Source organism: Myotis daubentonii, chromosome 10, assembly GCF_963259705.1.
Source record: "Myotis daubentonii chromosome 10, mMyoDau2.1, whole genome shotgun sequence".
Taxonomy (NCBI): domain Eukaryota; kingdom Metazoa; phylum Chordata; class Mammalia; order Chiroptera; family Vespertilionidae; genus Myotis; species Myotis daubentonii.
Window position 1 is genome coordinate 36,074,818 of NC_081849.1, and position 14,313 is coordinate 36,089,130.

Below are 14,313 nucleotides of genomic sequence, written 5' to 3' on the forward strand. Positions count from 1 at the left end.
AACAAAGATGGCGGTGCCCATAGTGGCCGGGTGGGACACTGGGGTCATCACCCGGGGAACAAGGTTGATGGTTTGCCTGCTGTATCTGCCTCCCAGGGGCACGCCTGTGCCAGCAGTGCCTACATGTGGTTCCAACCACTGAGGAGCAGCCGAGAACCAGGAGGCCGCTGCCCCGAGGCCCAGGTGAGAGCACGGTTCTGCCTCCTGCTTTTCAGACCCACCAGGACACAGGAGCAGAGCCTTGCCTTCACGGTCTCTCTGAAAGCAGCCTCCCGGGGCAAGTGAGTGGGCTGGAGGTCATGCCTCGGGCTCGCACCTTTCCGGCGGGTGGGGAAGAGGCAGCTGGGCTCCTCCTCCTCTCCCTAAACCCCTCCCTTTCTAACCATGGGCCTCACTGGGAACTTAACTTTTCTGCTTAAACAAGGGAATTCTGGACAACGATTGTCTGACCTCTGCGAACCCAGTGGGAGAACACGTCCGGAGAGGGGGTGACCCCACTGGCCCGGGACTGAGCAGTGACTGTGCACAAGCACACACCTTTCTTCCTGCGGAAGATGGATGGCTGCTCAGAGAACTCTGTGGAACAGCAGGGGTCCACTGAGCAGTTCCCGGGCATCCGGCAACAAGTCCGCCTGCGAAGAGGTTACTAGAGAAGGGTGTCTCTGCCGCAGGCACTCCTGGCCAACCCCTCTGACACCCCCAACAGCGAGGTTTCCCACGGAAACCACAATGCAGGATGAGACCTGCATTTCCTCACCACGTAGCTCTGTGAGAAACTAAGAAAGAGGCTTCCAAAGCTGTGACTGTGAGCGCTTCACACAAACCCACACGACCGCCTCCCTAGCCTGCTATCACCCAGGGGTCTTCCGTGTTCTGTTCACCCAAACCTATGACAACACACTTCCATTGTTGCAAGCTTAGGGGACTGTGACAGAAGAAGGCACCATGACTGCTCAGGGGATGTAACAGTGGGGCGACTCAGGGTGCAGAGAACTGGCTGCATTCCCAATGCCCAGATCTGGTTACTGCACGGGATCAAGGCTCCGACTCCCCAGGCGTGCCTTCCCTGTAAGCTATGCACAGAACTGACGGGCACCACACTGCTGGGCAGCACGGAGCAGATGCATGAAACCCCCAGCCCAGGAATGAGCCAGTCTCAGGCAGCTAGTCATGAACTGGCCACTGCAGGGATGGCCCTGCTGGCCATCATTGCACTCAATTGCCTGCCGAGGCCCTGACCCTATGATTTGGTTCACTCCTCTTCCTCCCCAGCCCCCTCTAGAGACCTGAACTTGTATATATATATATAATCATCTGAAGAAAGAATGATTCAAAATTTCTAAATTTGGCAACTTATAGTAAAAAAATATAAACCCACAGATCAAAGAAGCTCAGTGAATAGCAAGCACAGGACATAAAGATAGCTACATAAAGACACATAAAAATCACATTGCTCAACACCAATGATGAAAAGAAAAACCTTTTAACTAGTCAGAAGAGACACACTATACACAGGAATAAACATAAAGATTACAAAGTATTTCTCAATAGAAACAGTGTAGGGGAGAAGATAGTAGAGCAACGTCATTAAAGTACTCAAAAGGGGGGAGAAATTCTCTCAATTTATAATTCTCGACTGAGTGAAAACATTTTTAAAAATAGTTAAAATATATTTGTCATATATAAAAGATTGAATTTTTTTTTTACCACCAGAAGATTTGTAGTGTAAGAAATGTTAAAAGAAGTCCTGCAAGCAGAAATAAAATTTTGCCAGATAGAAATAATGATCTGTGCTAAGAAATGAAAAACATCAAAGACAATAAATGCATAGGAAAAACTATAATAGAAGTTTCTATTATTTAAATATATTTAAAGATAATTAACTATTAAAACAAATAATAATGTAATGTCAGTTTTATAACATCTGTGAAAGTAAAATACATAACAACAATAGCACAAAGATTGCCCAGGAAAAATGAAATTTTGTTACAGTGAAGTTTCTATACAAGATCTGAAGTGGTATAATATCCACTTGAAGACAGACCATGACAAGTAAAAATCCTATCTAATAAAGAGCTAATACGCAAATAGTCATCACACCCTCATGCCATAACGGTTCAGACCCTCAACACTGGGGAGAGAAAAATGGGGACCAGCCAGCAGCTGCACCAGTGCCTCTGGCCCAGAAGAGGGACAAGCCGCCCACCCCGCAGTCCTGGGCGCCAGCAGCTGCACCTGCGCCTGCAGCCCAGGAGAGGGACAAGCCACATGCCCTGTGGTCCTGGGTGCCTGTGGCTGGCCAGAGGGAGGGAAGCCCAGGTCCCGGGTGTGGGGTGAGGTAGAGGCAATTAGGGGCAATCAGGCCAGCAGGGGAGCAGTTAGGGGTGATCAGGCTGGTAGGGGAGCAGTTAGGGGCAATCAGGCAGGCAGAGGGGTTAGAGGCAATCAGGCAGGCAGGCAGGTGAGCAGGTAGGAGCCAGCAGTCCCAGATTACAAGAGGGATGTCCGACTGCAGGTTTAAGCCTGATCCCAGCAGTCAGACATCCCTGAAGGGGTCCCCAATTGGAGAGGGTGCAGGCTGGGCTGAGAGAACCCTCCCCTCATGCATGAATATCATGCACAGGGCCACTAGTGTAAAATAAAAACAACAACAAAACTAGAAGAAAACATATAATAAAATTTAGGTGGTCATGGCTTTTGCAATAATTTTTGCATACAATACCAAAAACACATTCTACAAAGAAAATGTTTATAAGTTGGACTTAGTAAAGTTAAAAAACTTCAACTCTGTAAAAGAATCTTTAATAGAACGAAAAAACAAGCATTTTCAAAACACGTCTGATAAAGGACATCTATCCAAAATTTATAAAGAACTCTTAAACTCAATAATAAAAAACAAACCAATTAAAAATGAGCAAATAATTGAGAAAACACCTCACTAATGAATGTATACAAAAGGCAAATAACCATATGAAAAGATGAAGAATATTATTTGTCGTTAGAGAATTGCAAATTTAAACAATAAGATACTATAACACAACTACTAGAATGGCCCAAATCCTGAACACTGAGGACACTAATTGGTGGTGAAGATGCAGAGCAACAGGAACTTTTAATCCTTACTGGTGGGAATTCAATATGGTACAACCATTTTCAAAGACATTTTGGCAGTTTCTTAAAATCTCAACATCGTGTTATCATATGATCCAGAAATCATACCCCTAGGTCTTTACCCAACTAATTATAAAACATATCAACACCAAAACTTGTACATGAATGCTTATGGCAGCTTTATTTGGAATCACTCAAATTATAATAGCCAAGATGTCAATCAAGAGAAAAAAGTACAAATAAACTGTGGTATTACCATACAATGGAATATTATTCAGAAATAACAAGAAATGATTTAGCCATGAAAAGGCATGGAGACACCCTAAATATATGAATATTGCAAAGTAAAAGAAACAAGTCTGAAAGGCTACTGTATATGACCTTCTAAAAAAGGCAAACCTATAGAGAAAGTGGTTACTAAGAGATTAGAGAACTAGGGAGTAATGAATAGGTGAACCACAAGAAATTTTAGGGCTATGAAATTGTTCTGTATGTTACTGTAATGTTGAATATGACATTATCTATCCTATCTAATAAAAGAGAAACATGGTAATTGGCGTACGACCGCTACCCTTCCCATTGGCTAATCAGGGCGATATGCAAATTAACTGCCAGCCAAGATGGCGGCCGGCAGCCAGGCAGCTTGAAACTAACATGAGGCTTGCTTGCTTCAGTGACTGAGGACTCCAACGTTTCCCGCCTCCCTTGCAGGCCTCTGAGCCTACAGTTTGAAACATTTTAACAAATATAAAAGCTAAAGAAAAACCCAGAAACCAGCTTTCAGCGAGCTGGGATCTCAGAGCTGGAGTCAGAGCTGGAGTTATACATTGTTTCGAACCGAAACAAACCAGATACCTACTTTCAGCAGTGGAGGCCTAAGAGCTGGAGCCTCAGAGCTAAAGCTGGCCCAGAATTAAAAAAGAGAAAAAGAAAAAAAGGAGCGGTTGGGAGCTTCTGTCACCCGCCAGCCTGAAAACAGCCCACAGCCCCTCACCAAGACTAACCAGGCATCCCAGTGGGGACCCCCACCCTGAAGGGTGTGTGACCAGCTGCAAACAGCCATCATCCCCTCACCCAGGCTGGCTGGCCAAGCACCCCAGTGGGGACCCCCACCCTGAATGGTGTGTGACCAGCTTCAAACAGCCATCATCCCCTCACCCAGGCTGGCCAGGCACCCCAGTGAGGATCCCCACCCTGATCCAGGACACCCTTCAGGGCAAACCAGCCAGCCCCACCCGCGCACCAGGCCTCTACCCTATATAGTAAAAGGGTAATATGCCTCCCAGCACCGGGATCAGCAGAGCTGAGAGGCCTCCCGGCACTGGGATCAGCATGATAGGGGGCAGCGCCCAAACCCCCTGATCGCCCTGCAGCTCTGTGTGCGACAGGGGACAGGGCCACAACCTCCCTATCCGCCCTGCTCTGTTTGTGACAGGGGAAGGCACCCCAACCTCCTGATCAGCCCTGCTCTGTGCCTGATACGGGGGAGCTCCCCAACCTCTGATCGGCCTGCAGCTCTCTGTGTGACAGGGTTCGGCGCCCCAACCCCCTGATCGGCCCTGCTCTGTGTGTGACACGGCAGAGGCATAACCTCCCCATCGGCCCTGCCCTGAGTGTGAGAGTGGCGGCGTCCCAACCCCCTGATTGGCCCTGCTCTGTGGGTCATAGAGGGCGGTGCCACAACCCCCCACCCCCACGGGCCCTGCTCTTTGTGTGATGGGGTAGAGCCATAACCTCCCCATCGGCCCTGCCCTGAGTGTGACAGTGGTGGCGTCCCAACCCCCTGATTGGCCCTGCTCTGTGGGTGGCAGGGGGTGGTGCTCCAACTCCCCTATCGGACCTACTCTGTGAGTGACAGGGGGAGCTCCCCAACCCCCTGATCGACCCTGCTCCGTGCATGACAGGGTAAGAAGCCCCAACCCCCCTGATGGGCCCTGCTCTGTGTGTGACAGGGGGCAGCGCCCCAACCCCCGGATTGGCCCTGCTCTGTGTGTGACAGGGGGTGGCACCGCAACCTCCCCATCAACCCTGCCTTGAGTGTGACAGGGGGCGGTGCCCCAACCCCCCAATCGGCCCTACCCTGAGTGTTACTGGGGGTGGCATCGCAACCTCCCGATCTGTCCTGCTCTGTGCATGACAGGGGGCAGCGCCCCAACACCCCAATTGGCCCTGCTCTGAGCCCGACCAGGGGCTGCACCTAGGGATTGGGTCTGCCCTCTGCCACCCGGGAGCAGGCCTAAGCCAGCAGGTCATTATCTCCCGAGGGGTCCCAGACTGCGAGAGGGCACCACCCAGGCTGAGGGACCCCGCCTTCCCCCCGAGTGCACAAATTTTTGTGCACCAGGCCTCTAGTCTAATCTAAAAAAAGAGAAACATGCAAATTGTGCCTTCGCTATGCCCCAAGCCATGCCCACCTGCCAATCAGAGCAACTATATGCAAATTAACCCAACCAAGATGGCGGTCAGCAGCAATGGAGCTGGAGCAAGCAGGTGGCTTGGTTGCCCCAGTGATGGAGGAAGCCCAGCTTCTCACCTGCCCTGGCCGGCTGTGGCCTCCGCTAAAGGCAACAAAGTTTCAATTATATAAGATAAATAAATCCCAGATACCTGCTTCCAGCCAGCCTCCACTGGGACCTGGTGGCTGGGGGCTGTGGCCAGCCTGCAAACAGCCATCAGCCGCTCACCCAGGCTGGCCAGGCACCCCAGCGGGACCCCCACCCTGATCTGGGACACCCTTCAGGGCAGCCAGCCTCCACCCATTCACCAGGCATATAATAAAAGGGTAATATGCAAATTGACCCTAACAGCAGAGCGACTGGGAATGACTGGTCACTATGACACACACTGACCACCAGGGGGCAGCCGCTCAATGGAGGAGCTGCCCCCTGGTGGTCAGTGCGCTCCTCAGCCACAAGCCAGGCTGACGGCTGCCAGTACAGCGGTGCTGGTGAGAGCCTCTCCCGCCTCCTCAGCAGCGCTAAGGATGTCTGACTGCAGCTTAGGACTGCTCCCCGCTGGCAAGTGGACATCCTCCGAGGGCTCCTGAGCTGCCAGAGGGATGTCTGACTGCCAGCGTAGGCCCATCCCCCAGGGAGCAGGCCTAAGCCAGCAGGTGGATATCCCCCGAGGGGTCCCAGACTGTGAGAGGGCACAGTCCAGGCTGAAGGACCGCCCCCCCCCCCCCAGGTGCACAAATTTTTGTTTACCGGGCCTCTGGTCTACATATAAAAGCCTAATATGCAAATTGCCCCCTTGGGAGTTTGGGAGATCAGGAGTTTAATTGTTCGCTATAACATGCACTGACCACTAGGGGGTGGCACGGAATGAAGGAAGGCCCCAGCTGGCAGCTGGAAGGCCCCGATCAGCTCTGATCACCAGCCAGACCTAGGGAACCTACTCATGCACAAATTTCGTGCACCAGGCCTCTAGTACATTTACAAAAACCTTTAAAACTTAAAAGCAAAGAGAACCTTTGGGTATGAAATTTTAAAAACATATGTCATTTAGAATATTGTAGGATCCCCAGAAAGAATGCCAAGTGTTACAAGAGAATCTAACTATATCACAAGTGAATGTAAACAAGGGCATTGGGGAAAAGTGCTGACCGAAGTCACTTTGGAAATGAATGTATTATGTAAGACTAAACATAATACCTGCCCTCTGCTTGATAAAATTATTTTCCATTGAGATACAGGTTAATAATTCTGATACTGCTGTACATTGACCAATGGATATGTTGGCATTGACCATGAAATAACTGGATGAGAGATTATGAGAGCCATGTTTCTCACTGTTGGAGTGGGAATTTATCCATAAGCAAGTGAAGGTGTTAGAATGATCCATGTGGTAATGGATTATAACTGCAGATAGTAAGAATTCATGTTTAACTTAATAAAGATACATGTGGTTCATACAGTAATATTTATAAATATGTGTGCATACACAAGTTAGTATACACACATATATTTCTTTGCTCTGTGTGCTGAGAGGGCCCAGAAGTAAGGCACTTCTGGAGCCACCCACACATCTAGGGTTCCTATGAGAAGTGGCTGACTATAACAATAGTGTAGGAAACTGAAAAGATGAGTCTGGAGCATCTTGTAGTGCCATCAGGTAAGAAATTGTCCCAAAGTTTTCAATGATGAGAGTATTGCAAAGGCACACAGGAGCCAACTGACAATTTACAGTGACTAAACCTGAAATAACGTGAGCAACAATTAATAAAGCCCCACTGAATTCTAATTCAAAGTATAAAACAAATATGTATGAGTTTATATTAAGAAAATATTTGGGTAAGTTGGAGAAGAAATCTCCCCAAATCGCTATATACAGTTCATCTCAACCTGAAGGTATAGCATAACTCCCCATTCTTTAAGTGTGGACTATACGTAGGTGCTTCCTTCCAATGAGTAGAGTATAAAACAGGGATTTGGGGCTTTGTAGTAAAGAAACCCAACAAACACGACCTCAATCAGGTAATCAAAGTCACTACCAGCATGAATAAATCATGTTGATGTATGAAACTTTTTCATGAATGATGAAACAGAGCTCTTCCTGTGATCTTTCTCCCAAATCTATATCTCCAATCTAATCAATGGAAAACATCAGACAATTCCAACAGAGGAGCATCTTATAATATAGATAATGCCTGCTCCCAGAAACTATGAAGGTCATCAAATACAAGGCAATTCTGAGAAACTATCATAGCCAAAAAGAACTTAGAAATATGTACAACTAAATGTAATGTGTTATCTTGGATGAGATCATGGAATAGAAAGGGGCATCAATAAAAACTAAGGAAATATAAATAAAGTATTTTTAAACTTTAGTTAATAATAATGTACCAATACTGGTTCATTAATTGTAATAAAGGAACCACACTAATCAATATGTTAACAAGAATGGCGGTGGGGAAAGCTATAGGTTCTTGTCTATAGGATATGTCTATAATTTTCTGTAAATATAAAACTGTTCAAAAATAGTCTTAAAAAATAAAAGGGAAGCTCCGGCCCATTTGGGGAAAGAGCTTGCAACTTTGTCACAGTATAAAACATAAATTTTCCTCTAAGTCTTCCTTTTAAGGGACTTAAGACAATTTATTACAATGATGGTGCACTGGGGAGAAAGGAATACTGAGACTTTTCAAAGATTAGTAGGCATTAGCTCTGAAATTACACTAATTCCAGAACACCAAAAATGCTACTGCAGCCTTGGGCAAAGTGTGTACTTTTGGTGGCTCGTGACAGATAGAGTCAGTCCAAGTTAAACCTGCAGTAGGGGTGGGTAATGACCCATCCTGTGGTTATTTTCTGAATGTATAGTTGAGATAGATGTATTTCATAATTTTCAGAGTTTCCATATTGGCTCTCTGACCCATGGAGAAATAACCAATATAATAGGAATACGTAAGTGGAAGCTTTGGGAATGTCCTCACTCTAATGTAAGAAACCAGAAGCACATCTCATCCTTGCAGAATTGCAGAAATTAGTGCCTCTCTCAGGGGCCCTTGGGAAATGTGCAGTGATTTGGGTGAAGTGCTCTGCAGATTCTGGTGTTCAATGGAAAGTTAATATTATGCAAGATAGCAACCACACTAAAAGGTTCTAATTCGAAACTACATATGCTCAGAGATGCCATACTGGAGAGAGCAATTATCAAGTTAGAAAATGCAGAGTGTGACTGGAGAGACCGTTCAAGGATTCAGTAGCTTTACCTCAATGTATATTTGGCATGGCTACTATGTGTGAAAGCATCGTACTGTGCTTGTCTTTTACAGGGTCATCTGCCAAGCCTGCCCTTTGCCAGTTTTAAGTGGCTACACTGATTGGAAACTCAGAATTGCACGAGTCCTCATTGCCAGTAAAGATGAAGCAGTGTCTTCGTCCACTTGGGCTGCTGGGACAGAGTACCATAGACTGGGTGGCTAATAAACAATTGATTGCTCATAGTTTCGGAGACTGGGAAGTTCAAGATCATGGTGCTGGCAGGTTCACTGTGTCGTGAGAGCCCACTTCCATAGATAGCTTCTCCCCCACCTCCCCCCAATAACCTCATATAGCAGAGGAGACAAGGACACTAATCTAACTTCCTAATCACCTCCCAAAGGCTCCACCTCTAAATACCTCATATTGATGATTAGGGTTCAACCTGTGAATTTAGGGAGAGGGGCACAAACATTTAGTCTATAACAAGCAGTGTAGAATTCCATGTAAGCCCTCAATAGTCTCATAGATGCTACCAAATGATACCCATGGGCCTTATTACTCACATGTGAGCCATTTTCCCCTGGTGATGAGGACACCCTGGTGGAGGCTGCAGGAGCAGTGGGGTTTCCCCTTAGTTAAGAAGTCTCCAGCTTAAGACACTCCTATGTTTTATAATGGGCTGGGTGAGAACCTGCTCAACCTCAGCTTTGGTCATTTTTCTGTATTCACCAAGAATTCTGAATTGACAATTTCCAGAAAAGGAAATTTAAAAGTAGAAATTCTGTGTACCATGAGTTAGAAAAATTTTTGCTCGGTGACAAATGTAGCCTCAAGAGTAAAACCAAATTTCAGAATTGAAGAATTATAAAACTAACGACAAGTACCTTTGGGGGAACCACACAATTGTCACAATGAACTTCAAAGTATTCATTATTGCTAGGTAGTATTATAATGTTAATGTTATTATGGTCACTAATACTGAAAAAATAGTGCTATATACATACAGTAGACTAATCAACCATCGATAGTATCAAAACACTGGCATGTGCAATAGCATGAATGTTTCTCATAGACCTGCTGGGTAAAAGCATCTGAACACAAAATATACATAATATTCAGGGACATATGGTTACAAGGATGAATAAATGGGTTTTACTTCAATATGCAATTCCCTTTCCTCTTTAATAATTTATGGAGTCAGATGAGAGAGAAAGTGATCATGGTGAAGACAGCAAGGATAGCATTACAGCTGAAAAAATAGACAATTTGAAAAAGTGGACATATAAACAATGACTAACATACTCTTCATATTTAACCTCAAACTAAAAACCCAAATAAAACCAACTATAACCTTTACCTTTCATTTGCCATATTATTGAGATCCTTTTAAGACTAAAAGTCAATTGACACATGATTTCTGAATAAATGTTAAATAATAAAAATCAGAGTTCTTAACTATATTCAAATTTTAAGCAAGCAATTTTTACTTCTGGGAAATTTGTCATTTTTCTGTATTTGTGAATAAAGACTTATGCACAAAAGTGATTCTAACCACATTATTTTTATAGTGGGAAATAGAACATAAATTTCAAATAAAAAGGAAGTGCTAAGTAAATGAATGTGTATCTAATTGATAGAATGCACACCAGTTAAATAGTTTTTAATAACCACTTTAACAGCACATTAAAATGTTTATTGTATGGCAATTAAATGGGAAAATCATAAAATTAACACGGAGTTCTTCTTAAACTCTGTAAATTTTCTGAAACAAGTTTTGTCATAAATGAATTTTGATAAAATTTGAAGCATGAGCTAAAGTAGATGAAAAAATAAAAACTATATGAACATATATGGAAACCTCTACTAGAGGTTATCAGGTTTATTTCTATTTTAGTTTTTTTCTAAAAAGTTAAACAGCAAATATTGTAAGTGAATTATAATATTTCCTTTAACCTTAAAACTATAAGTAACTTAGTCTTTAAAGATAACACAATATTTTAAAGTCAATAAATAAGGACTTTTTGTACTATTCAGTATTTTTAGTGCCAAAGCTAATTATATCAGGATATATAATATTTAAGATAAAACAGTTCTATGAAAGTAAATAATAATTAACTATAGTGAAATGGTAAGAATAGTAGAATTAATTATTCATTTCTCATATTTCTACTTTCACCTATTTTTATTTTTCACAAAATAGGTATAAGTAGAATACTATCTCTATTAACTATAATGGACTTGAGATTTTCCCTGACAGGCAAGTTAAAAATTAAGCCCTCAGCGGTTTCCTAATGGCATGATACCCTGGGTCAGAGACAAAGGACTTGATTACCTGCATTTGCATTGTTTCTCTGTGATGCACAGCAGTCCAGGTGGACGCTGCATTTGTAATGGATTTTTATCACAGCTGAAGAGCCACAAGTTGTGGAAATTCCAATTTTTTATAATGGGTTGCAAGAAAGCCTACCCAACCTCAACCTTAAAAGAAGACACTATCTCTGTTACACTGGGAGAACACAAACCTCTCTTCTCCAAAGAAAAATGCTATCTCTGTCTTCCAAAGATTGTGCTATACAAACATCCTTAAAAAAATGAACCAGAATAGAAAACGCTGGTTCCTCTCTCATAAAATATGTGCAAATGCAAGAGACCCAGTAACTGTCTCCCAACAAATCTGTTTCCTTAGCTATAAAATTTCTTTAACTTTTTGTGATATTATCTATAATTTGAATCATCTCATATAATAAAAGGCTACTATGCAAATAGACCGAATGGCAGAACAACCAGTCACTATGACGTGTGCTGACCACCAGGGGGCATGTGCGGAACATGGCGGGCATCAGTTGTGGCAGGATGGTGGAGTAGGTGAGCAGGGGCACCAGACCAAGGTGGGGGCTTGGTCGCTGTCATCAGGGTGAGCCTCTGGTGGTTACTGAAAATTCTTTGCTCCTGCACGCCGTGGTCCCGCCTGGCACTTGCACCTGCTGCTGGCACTGGCCCCACTCGCACCTGCTGCCAGTGTCCAGTGCTGGCCCCAATCGCTGAGCACCATCAGCGGGTGCAAGCGGCGGCTACCGGCCCCAATTGCCCCTCAGGGCTTCTCTACCTCCTCCTGCTCCTGAGGGGAGATTGGGGCCAGCAGCCGCCTCTCGCACCTGCTGCCGGCAACAGCCCTGCTGGCACCCACTGCCAGGGCCAGCCCCGCTCACACCTGCAGCCTGCACTGGAGCTTCCACTCGCACCTGCTGCCGGCCCCAATTGCTCCACACCTTCAGCAAGTACAAGTGGGGTTAGCGCCGTCAGCACGTGGGGGCAGTGGGAGTGGGGCTGCCAGCAGACAGGGGACCAGTGGCCACAGTAGGGGGGCCTGGCCGGGGAGTGGAGAATGGGCTGAGACCCACCCCTGTGCCTATCGCAGCCTAGTAGCCCAGAGTCCAAGGTGCTCAAATTAGTGCACTGGGCCCCTAGTGTAATATAATGAATCTTAAAAATGTTATAGTGATATAGAAAATAAGTCAACTTTTAGTCTTGTGTTTGTTTTTTAAAAAGGGATCAGTTCCCCAGTAGGGGGTGGGTAGGACACAGCCCATCAATGATTCTCTCTCATCACTGATGTTTCTATCTCTCCCTTCCTTTCTGAAAACAATAAAAAAACAAAGTATTTTTAAAAGGATCAGTAACCTTACTTAAGTAATACACTCTACAGGTCAATAGCAATATGAATTTCAACAATATCTAGGTTATTTGAAAATAGGCTTAGGAAAGGTGGCTTCATAAAAATCACCACTGCAGTGTGAACTTTTGATGAACTATATTAATATCAGGGAAAACATCTAAGAAGATAAAAATATTGTAAAAGTTGCTTCTATGACAAACTTTATTCAATATTACCTTTATTGTAGATTTGTTGTGAATATTTCTCACAAGTCTATTCCTTATATGCCTTAATAGAAATGTGCCCACAACAAAGGGCGGACACTTTTATAACAATGTAACCATAAGCGAAGAACAGATGAAGATCATGAGTAACTTAAATGTTCCAAGCACACATTCCATATTCCACAGAAATACATTTCCAAACACAGATGTTTCATGCTTACTCTATTTTTTATTAATAATCCATTTCCAACCCATCCATTCACTCCTCACACCAAGAATATAAAAAAAAAAACAATTCATATTACCCCAAGGAGAAATGTCATTGCTCTATGAAAAACAAAACAAAAAACAAAATAATGCAAAATACCATTCTATTATCAAATACAGCGTTTTCTGGAAAAAAATATAAAGCTTTGGGTTTATGAAAGCATAATGATGGAAGGGGAAATTAAATTGCAGTCTTATAAAGTTTAAACAAGATTTTAAAAAGTATAAAATACCAATACAATGATGTTTACTTATTTGTTTTAGTTTGGAAGAAAGGGTGATAGAGTTTACAGAATGATTTTTACAGTTATGTTTTTCCTTTGTTAGCAATGAATTCTTACATGAATTCTTGAACAGATTGAAAGTGTGTAAAAGATTCCAATAAAAATTTTTCTTTTGAGCATTTCTTTGAAAAAATGGATTGGTATATGAGATATTCCTTTAACAAAAAAACAAACAAACAAACAAACAAAAAAAGATGAGAACTAAGCTGGCCAGACAAATGACCCTGTTTTTCCTTTTGGAGAAGGAAATTGGTTATGAGGTACTGTGACATCAAGAGAAGAAATATTATGGCTCAACCAAAAGAGAGCAAAAAAATCGATGATTTTAAAAATATAATCAATACATTGCAAAGGAAAATAAAGTTACTATAAAATTTGATAAAAAATAACTTATGAGGAGAATATGCTGAATATTGCTAGAGCTTCTCCGAGGAGAAGAGAGTTTCTATTACATGGGTTTTAAAGAAGTCTGTTATGTTCAGATTCTTTTAGGTAAATGCACAGAGTACTATGCAGCCATGAAAATATCAGTGGTTCTCAACCTTCCTAATGCCGCGACCCTTTAATACAGTTCCTCATCTTGTGGTGACCCTCAACCATAAAATTATTTTCATTGCTACTTCATAACTGTAATTTTGCTACTGTTACGAATCGCAATGTAAATATCTGATATGCAGGATGTATTTTCATTGTTCGCGACCCACAGGTTTAGATGTTAGTTTTTGAATGATGTTTTTTTAAAAAAATATATTTGATTGATTTTTTACAGAGAGAAAGGGAGAGAGATAGAGAGTTAGAAACATCCATGAGAGAGAAACATCGATCAGCTGCCTCCTGCACACCCCCTACTGGGGATGTGCCCGCAACCAAGGTACATGCCCTTGACCAGAATCGAACCTGGGACCCTTCAGTCCGCAGGCCGACGCTCTATCCACTGAGCAAACCAGTTAGGGCTGAATGATGTTTTGTTTGAAATATCCTATAGTAGATATTGGGTGTGTAAAAGAAGGAGGAGGGATGTAAAATCAATTAGACTAACAATCTGATTAAGACTAATCACAACTAAT